The sequence below is a fragment of the Mastomys coucha genome, unplaced genomic scaffold, assembly GCF_008632895.1.
Source record: "Mastomys coucha isolate ucsf_1 unplaced genomic scaffold, UCSF_Mcou_1 pScaffold3, whole genome shotgun sequence".
Classification (NCBI taxonomy): domain Eukaryota; kingdom Metazoa; phylum Chordata; class Mammalia; order Rodentia; family Muridae; genus Mastomys; species Mastomys coucha.
The window spans coordinates 70,563,073-70,570,703 of record NW_022196909.1 but is presented as its reverse complement, the minus strand read 5'-3'; the positions used below and the strand labels follow the sequence as shown (position 1 = coordinate 70,570,703).

General features: G+C 41.5%; 1 protein-coding gene across 1 annotated transcript in view; it reads left to right on the top strand.

Moving 5' to 3' along the window:
• The window catches only part of LOC116074491 (protection of telomeres protein 1-like), a 60,575-nt gene that overhangs the window by 50,551 nt on the left and 2,393 nt on the right, over nucleotides 1-7,631 (top strand). The window lies entirely within an intron of this gene.

Here is a 7,631-nt window from a genome sequence, read left to right as displayed (position 1 = left end):
ACTGTTGTGTCAATGTTTTCTATGGTGTCTTCTGCCCCTGAGATTCTCTTTTCTATCTCTTGTATTCTATTGGTGATGCTTCCATCTATGGCTCCTGATCTCTTTCTTAGGTTTTCTATCTCCAGTGTTGTCTTTCTTTCTGATTTCTTTATTGTTTCTATTTCCATTTTTAGATTCTGGATGGTTTTGCTCATTTCCTTCACCTGTTTGATTGTGTTTTCCTGTAGTTCTTTAAGGGATTTTTGTGTTTCCTCTTTAAGAGCTTCTAGCTCTTTACCTGTGTTCTCCTGTATTTCTTTGAGGGTGCTATTTATGTCTTTCTTAAGGTCCTGTATCATCATCATGATAAGTGATTTTATATCTGAATCTTGTGTTTCTGGTGTGATGGTGTGGCCAGGGCTTGGTGTGGTAGAAGAATTGGGTTTTGATGATGGCAGGTGACCTTGGTTTGTGTTGTTTATTTTTTTATGCTTGCCCCTGGCCATCTGGTTAACTCTAGTTCTACCTGCTCTTGCTAAATCTGATTGGAGCCTGTCCTTCCTGTGATCCTAGTTGTGTCAGAACTCCTCAGAGTCGAGCTGTCTTTGTGATTCTGGGATCCTGGGAGTGTGGCTTTCTCTGTGTGTTGTGGGACTGGCTGCGGATCTTGTGCCCAAGGTCTGCTCTGGACCCCAGCCCAGACAGACCAGAAGGAACCGGAGTCACTGGGCTGGCGGAGTTCCCGTGTGCCTGGTCCCGATGGTCCCAGTTACTCCCAGTGTTGGGACAGATGTTGGTTCCTTGATCCTAGGTGTGTCAGAGCACCTGGGAGTGGAGCTTCCTCTGGGTGTTGTGGGACTGGCTGCTTTCCTTTACTCAGAATCTCTTTTCTCCTCATTTCCATTCTGACGGAGACATTTTTAATGAGGAGGGGATTAGGAAGTGGGGGCAGTGGTCTGGGAAACCGAGGAAAACAGAGAGGTGCACTGTGTAGCCGCACAAATGAATAGCTAGCTGGTCCTCATCAGGACCCCACTTCTTTCAACCTCCAAGGCAAAGGAAGGGTGCAGAGTTTTGCGTATTATCACCTACTTACTATTTTCTAATTGGATAGTTTGTTTATTTACATCTCAAATGTTATCCCCTTTCCAGGTTTCCCCTCTGCACACCCCTATCACATCTCCCCTTACTGTAAAGGTGCTTCCCCACCCAGCTGCTCCTGCCTCACTACCCTAGCATTCCTCTACACTGGGGCATCAAACCTTCATAGGACCAAGGGCCTCCCCTTCCACTGATGCCAGATTAGGCCTCTTCAGTTCCTTCAATATTTCACATAACTCTTCCATTGGGGTCTCTGTGCTCAGTCATCTGGTTGGCTACAAGCCTCCTCATCTGTATTGGTCAGGCTCTGACATAGTCTCTCAGGACAGCTGTATCAGGCTCCCATGAGCAAGCACTATTTGGGATAAGCAATAGTGTCTATGTTTGGTGTCTGCATGTGGGATGGATCCCCAAGTGGGGCAGTCTCTGATTGGCCTTTCCTTCAGTCCCTGCTCCACCCTTTGTCCTTGTATTTCCTTTAGACAGGAATAATTCTAGGTTAAAATTTTGGAGGTGGGTGGGGGTGGTCCCATGCTTCAACCGGGAACCTTGCCTAACCTCTGGATATGGTCTCCACAGGTTCTCCCTCCTCTTTGTGGAGTATTTCAGCTAATGTGATTCCCATGGGGTCCTGGGAGCCTCTTGCTTTCCTGGAATCTGGGACTTGCTGGTTGCTACCCCCAGTTCCCTATCCACCATTGCTACACACTTCTGTTCAATTTCCTGATCCTCTGTACATCTCCATCTCCTCCCATACCCGATTCTTCCCCTCTTTTTTCCCTTCCCCTCCCCTCTTCCTCCCAAGTCCCTCCCACCTTCTACTTCCCTTGATTATGTTGTCTCCCTTCTCAGTAGGACTGAAGCATCCACTCTTTGGTCTTCCTTCCTCTTGAGCTTCATGTGGTCCGTGAGTTGTATCATAGGTATTCTGAGCTTCTGGACTAATATCCACTTATCAGTGAGTGCATACCATGTGTGGTCTTTTGTGACTGAGCTAACTCACTCAGGATATTTACTAGATCCATCCATTTGCCTGAGAATTTCATGAAGTCATTGTTTTTAATAGCCAAGTAGTACTCCATTGTGTAAATGTACCACATTTTCTGTATCCATTTCTCTGTTGAGAGACATCTGGGTTCTTTCCAGCTTCTGACTATTATAAATAAGGCTGCTATGAACATAGTGGAGCATGTGTCCTTATTTCATGTTGGGGAATCTTCTGGGTATATACCTAGGAGTGGTATAGCTGTGTCTTCACGTATTACTGTGTTCAATTTTCTGAGGAACCACCAGACTGACTTCCGGAGTGTTTGTACCAGCTTTACAATCCCACCACAATGGATAAGTGCTCCTCTTTTTTCTCATCTTCACCAGGATCTGCTGTCACCTTAGTTAGCCATTCTGACTTATGTAAGGTGGAATCTCAGGGCATCTTTTTCTTTAGGTTCGAGAAGTTTTCATGAATAATTTTGTTGAAGATATTTATTGGCCCTTTAAGTTGGTAATGTTGGCTCTCTTGGTCTTCTCACTGTGTCCTGGACGTTTTGGGTTAGGAGCTTTTTGCATTTTGTATTTTCTTTGACTGTTGTGTCAATGTTTTCTGTGGTATCTTTTGCCCCTTAGATTCTCTCTTCTATCTCTTGTATTCTGTTGTTGATGCTTGCATCTATGACTCCTGATCTCTTTTCTAGGTCTTCTATCTCCAGTGTTGTCTCCCTTTTTGATTTCTTTATTGATTCTACTTTCATTTTTAGATCCTAGATAGTTTTGCTCAATTCCTTCACCTGTGTGTGTTTTCCTGTAGTTCTTTAAGGGATCTTTGTGTGTTTTCCTGTAATTCTTAAAGGGATCTTTGTGTTTCCTCTTCAAGGGCTTTTCCCTGTGTTCTCCTGTATTTCTTCAAGGGAGTTATCTGTGTTCTTCTTAAAGTTCGCTATCATCTTCATGATATTTGATTTTAAAAGCAGAGTCTTGCTTTTTCTGATGTATTGGGGTATCCAGGCCTTGCTCTGGTGGGAGAACTGGATTCTAATGATGCCAAGTAGCCTTGGTTTCTGTAGCTTATGTTCTTGCCCTTGCCTCTTGCCATCTTGTTGTCTTTCCTGCTACCTGGTCTTGCTTTCTCTTACTATGGCTCATCCTTCTTGTAAGCCTATGTATCAGCAGTAAAGGGACACCAGTTCTCTCTGGGAGGAATTTGGGTATGGAGAGCTGTGGCACAGTGTCAGCTCTGGGGCACAGCAGGAAACCAGAAGGATCCTTTTCCAGCCCTTTCCTTGTCTAGTGTTGTGATGGCTTTGGGTTTGTCCCTCTTGGGCCAGTAATTTGAGCGGAAGTGGTGGTCTCACCTGTGCTCTCAGGAGTGTCCGCACTCTTGGGAGATATCCTCTCCTCTCATGGAATCTGGGTACAGAGAACTGTGGCACAGGGTCAGTTCCAGGGTCCAGATGGAAACCGGATGGATCCTCTCCCAGGCTGATCCTCGGTTCCTCTGCCCTGAGAGCTGGTGTGTCCCTCAGAGCAGAATTGGTAGTCTTCTTACCTGTGTTCACAGGTGTGTTAGCACTCCTGAGAGACCAGCTCTCTCCCAGGGGAATTCGGGTATAGAGAGCTCTGGCACAGGGTCAGCTCCAGGGCACAGATAGAAACTGAAAGGTCTAGTCACTTATTAAATGAATATTTACTGAGCAGCTGCTATGTGCATTGTATGTGTTAAAGCAGTTGGCAAGCCAAAATTTTTTTTTCCTTTAAAACATAGTGTATAAAAGGAATAGATGAAATACATTTTCCTTAATGTTATAGCCCTTCATACTTAACACTATACCTATTTTCCTGGGAATACGAGTGTCATCAGCCTGGCTACATTATCTTACTATGTGTATGTATCTCAAACCTGTGGCTACATTATCTTACTATGTATATGTATATCAAACCTGTAGCTACATTATCTTACTATGTGTATGTATCTCAGACCTGTGGCTACATTTTCTTACTATGTGTATGTATCTCAGACCTGTGGCTGAGAAGCACCTAAAGAAATTTTCAGCATCCTTAGTCAGCATGGAAAAGCAAATCAAAATAACCCTGAGATTCCACCCCTTACCAATCAGCATGGTTAAGTTCAAAAACACAGGTGACAACAGATGCTGGCCAGGATGTGGAGAAAGAGGAAGACTCCTCCATTGCTGGTGCAACTGTAAGGTGGTAAAACCACTTTGGAAATTAATCTGATGATATTTCAGAAAAGACCCAGTATACTACTATTGGGCATGTACCCAAAAGATGACATAACAAGGATGCATCCTCCACTATGTTTATAGTAGTAGCCTTATGAATACAGAAAATGTGGAACATTTACATAATGGAGTACTACTCAGCTATTAAAAACAATGACTTCATGAAATTCTCAGGCAAATGGATGAAACTAGAAAATACCATCCTGACTGAGGTAACCCAGATGCAAAAGACCCATGGTATGTACTCACTGATAAGTGGATATTAGCACAAAAGCTCAGAATACCCAAGATATAACCCAGAATCCATATGGAGCTTAAGAAGAAAGAAGACCAAAGAGTGGATGCTTCAATGCTACATAGAAGGGAGAACAAAATTATCACCGAGGGCAGAGAGATAGAGGGACCTGGGAAGGAGGGAGGAGGGGGAGGGAAAAAAGTGGGGGCAGGATCAGGTATTGGATGGGACAGGAGAGAAGTACAGAGGGTCATAAAATTATGTAGCAATGGATGATGAAGACCTGGGGTTACCCACTAGAAATCCCCAGAGACCAGGGAATCAAGAGGCTCCCAGGACACAACAGGGATGACTTTAGCCAAAATACACAACAAAGGGAAGATAGAACCCATAGAGTCCCCCTCCAGAAGATAGGCATGGTCCCCAGTTGAGGGATGGGGCAACCCAAGTATCTCAAAATTTTTATCCCAGAAATGTCCAAAGGAAAGACAGTGACAAAAAATGAGACAGAGAATGAAGGACAGGCTATCCATAGACCTCTTCACCTTGGGATCTATCCCATATGTAGACACCAACTCCCCACACTATTGCTGCTGCCAGGAAGGACTTGCTGACAGGACCCTGGTATGGCTGTTCCCTGAGTGTTTCTACAAGCACCTGACCAACACAGATGCAGACAACTCACAACCACCGGACTGAGCTTGAGGACCCCAATGGAAGAGCTACATGAAGGCTTGAAGATGCTGAAGGGGATTGCAACCCCATAGGAAGAACAGTATCAACTGACTGGACCACCCAGAGCTCCCAGAGACTAAACCACCAGCCAAAGGGTACCTGGGGGGACCCATGGCTCCAGATACATGTGGAGCAGAGGATAGCCTTCTCTGGTGTCAGTGGAAGGGGAAGCCTTGGTCCTGTGGAGGTTTGATGCCCCAGCATAGGGGCATGCTAGAACGGAGAGGAATGAGTGGGTGAGTGGTTTAGGGAGCACCCTCAGAGGCAAAGGGGAGGGGTGTGGGGACATGGAATTGGGAGGGTTGTGGAGGAGCAACCGGGAAGTGGGATATCATTTGAAATGTAAACAAATAAAATGATTAATGTAAATGAATAAACTGATTAAAGAAAGACTTAAAGACTTAAATTGGGCTTTAGCTTAGTCCAGTATTCCAGCTTATGAATTCTACAACCTTAATAGATTGACTTCTTTTTTTTTTAGTTTTTTTAACTTTTATTGCATTATGATGAGAAAAGTTATATGATTTCAATTTGTTTGACATTTAAAAACATATTTTAAGTAGATAGAATTAAATCACATTCTTGTTTCCCTTTTGTACCTCAACTTCCTCCCAGAGACCCCCCTTTAATACCTACAATATCTTTTTTGTCATATTCCTTAAAATTTATAAAAAATTACAACAATAAAAATAAGTATTATAAAAGTTGTTTGATATAAAACAACAATCAATTTAACAGTCTTATGTAGATGTTTGTCTATAGTAATAGTGAAAATATATTTTTCTCAATATAATTTTAAATAACTCCAAACATATTAACTGTATATTTCAAAATAATACATCACTACTAGTATTTTCTTAAATGAACATAAATATATAAATATATATATTTTTTTGTTTGTTTTGTATTTAGTAGAGTTTAAAATCTTGGCTCTTACTATGGTACAAGCCCAAAATAAGAACAATTTTTAGACATTGGATTTCATTGTAATAAGGCTGTACTTCAATGACCCTCACATCACCAAAGGATTTTACCTCCATCGTAGCTAAGCTAAGAGTTGACAGTTCTGCTGTGCCAAGGAATGAATTGTAGGCACGATTTTTGGATACAGACTTCCTGCTATGGTCAAAGCTATTTGACTTGAATAAGTGACTTTATTCTCAGCCCACTGAGAACAGGTTACATTCATTTAAGAAATGGTATGTGTATTAAGATGGTCTATCCATAAAGTCATTCACCAACTGTTTTAATGAACAATGTTTCTGCTTGGAGGATGGCACAGACATTAGGTGAGGGTAAGAATCTGGTTCCTTAGCTGTGATAATTTGGAAAAGCATTCATCTCAGAGAAAGAGTAACTTGTAAAGTCCTCTTCAAACTTGATACAAGAGTTAGAAACCTCAAGCAAAGCATTCAGTCTCACTCTTGGTTGTTCTCTTACAAGTGACCTCCCTAGTTAATCATATATGCTTCTTTTGGGTATATAAATACTTTTGAAATATATAAGCTGTTCTGAAAATCATAGTATAGTGTAAAAACAGGAAATAAGCAATACTACTAATAGAGAGCCTAAGATAGGAGAAACAAGATTTCAAGATCCTTATGTTGTACACAGCCTTATGTTGTCACAAATGAACAAGCGGAAAGTGTATATAGATTGTACAGTATTGGACCTATTTCTCCAATTACCAAATTAGAGAGACCATTGGATGACAATCAACAAATTTGTAATTCTTCATGTTTTTGGATTTCAGTTGATTAGGATATGTTGGTAATATTTTCATATTAAGATATTAAGGAAAAGTAATTGTCACTTCTTGTTGTTTTTGTTGTAAGAGATGGAATTAGGTTTGTGTGTATTTGTTGAAAGATTACTTTCTTGCTTCTTCTAGGGGGTAGTTTTGCTCCTAGTGTTGATGTTTTCCACCTGTTATCCTTTGTAGGGCTGAATTTGTGGAAAGATATTGTGTAAATTTTGTTTTGTCATGGAATATCTTGTTTTCTCCATCTAAGGTAATTGAGAGTTTTGCTGGGTATAGTAGCTTGGGCTGGCATTTATGTTCTTGTAGGGTCTGTATGACATCTGCCCAGGGTCTTCTAGCTTTCATAGTCTCAGGTGAGAAGTCTGCTGTAATTCTGATAGGCCTGCCTTTATATGTTACTTGACCTTTTTTCCCTACTACTTTTAAAATTCTTTCTTTGTTTAGTGCATTTGATGTTTTTATTATTATATGATGGGATGAATTTCTTTTCTGGTCCAGTCTATTTGGAGTTCTGTAGGCTTCTTGTATGTTCACAGACATCACTTTCTTTAGCTTAGGGAAGTTTTCTTCTATAATTTTGTTG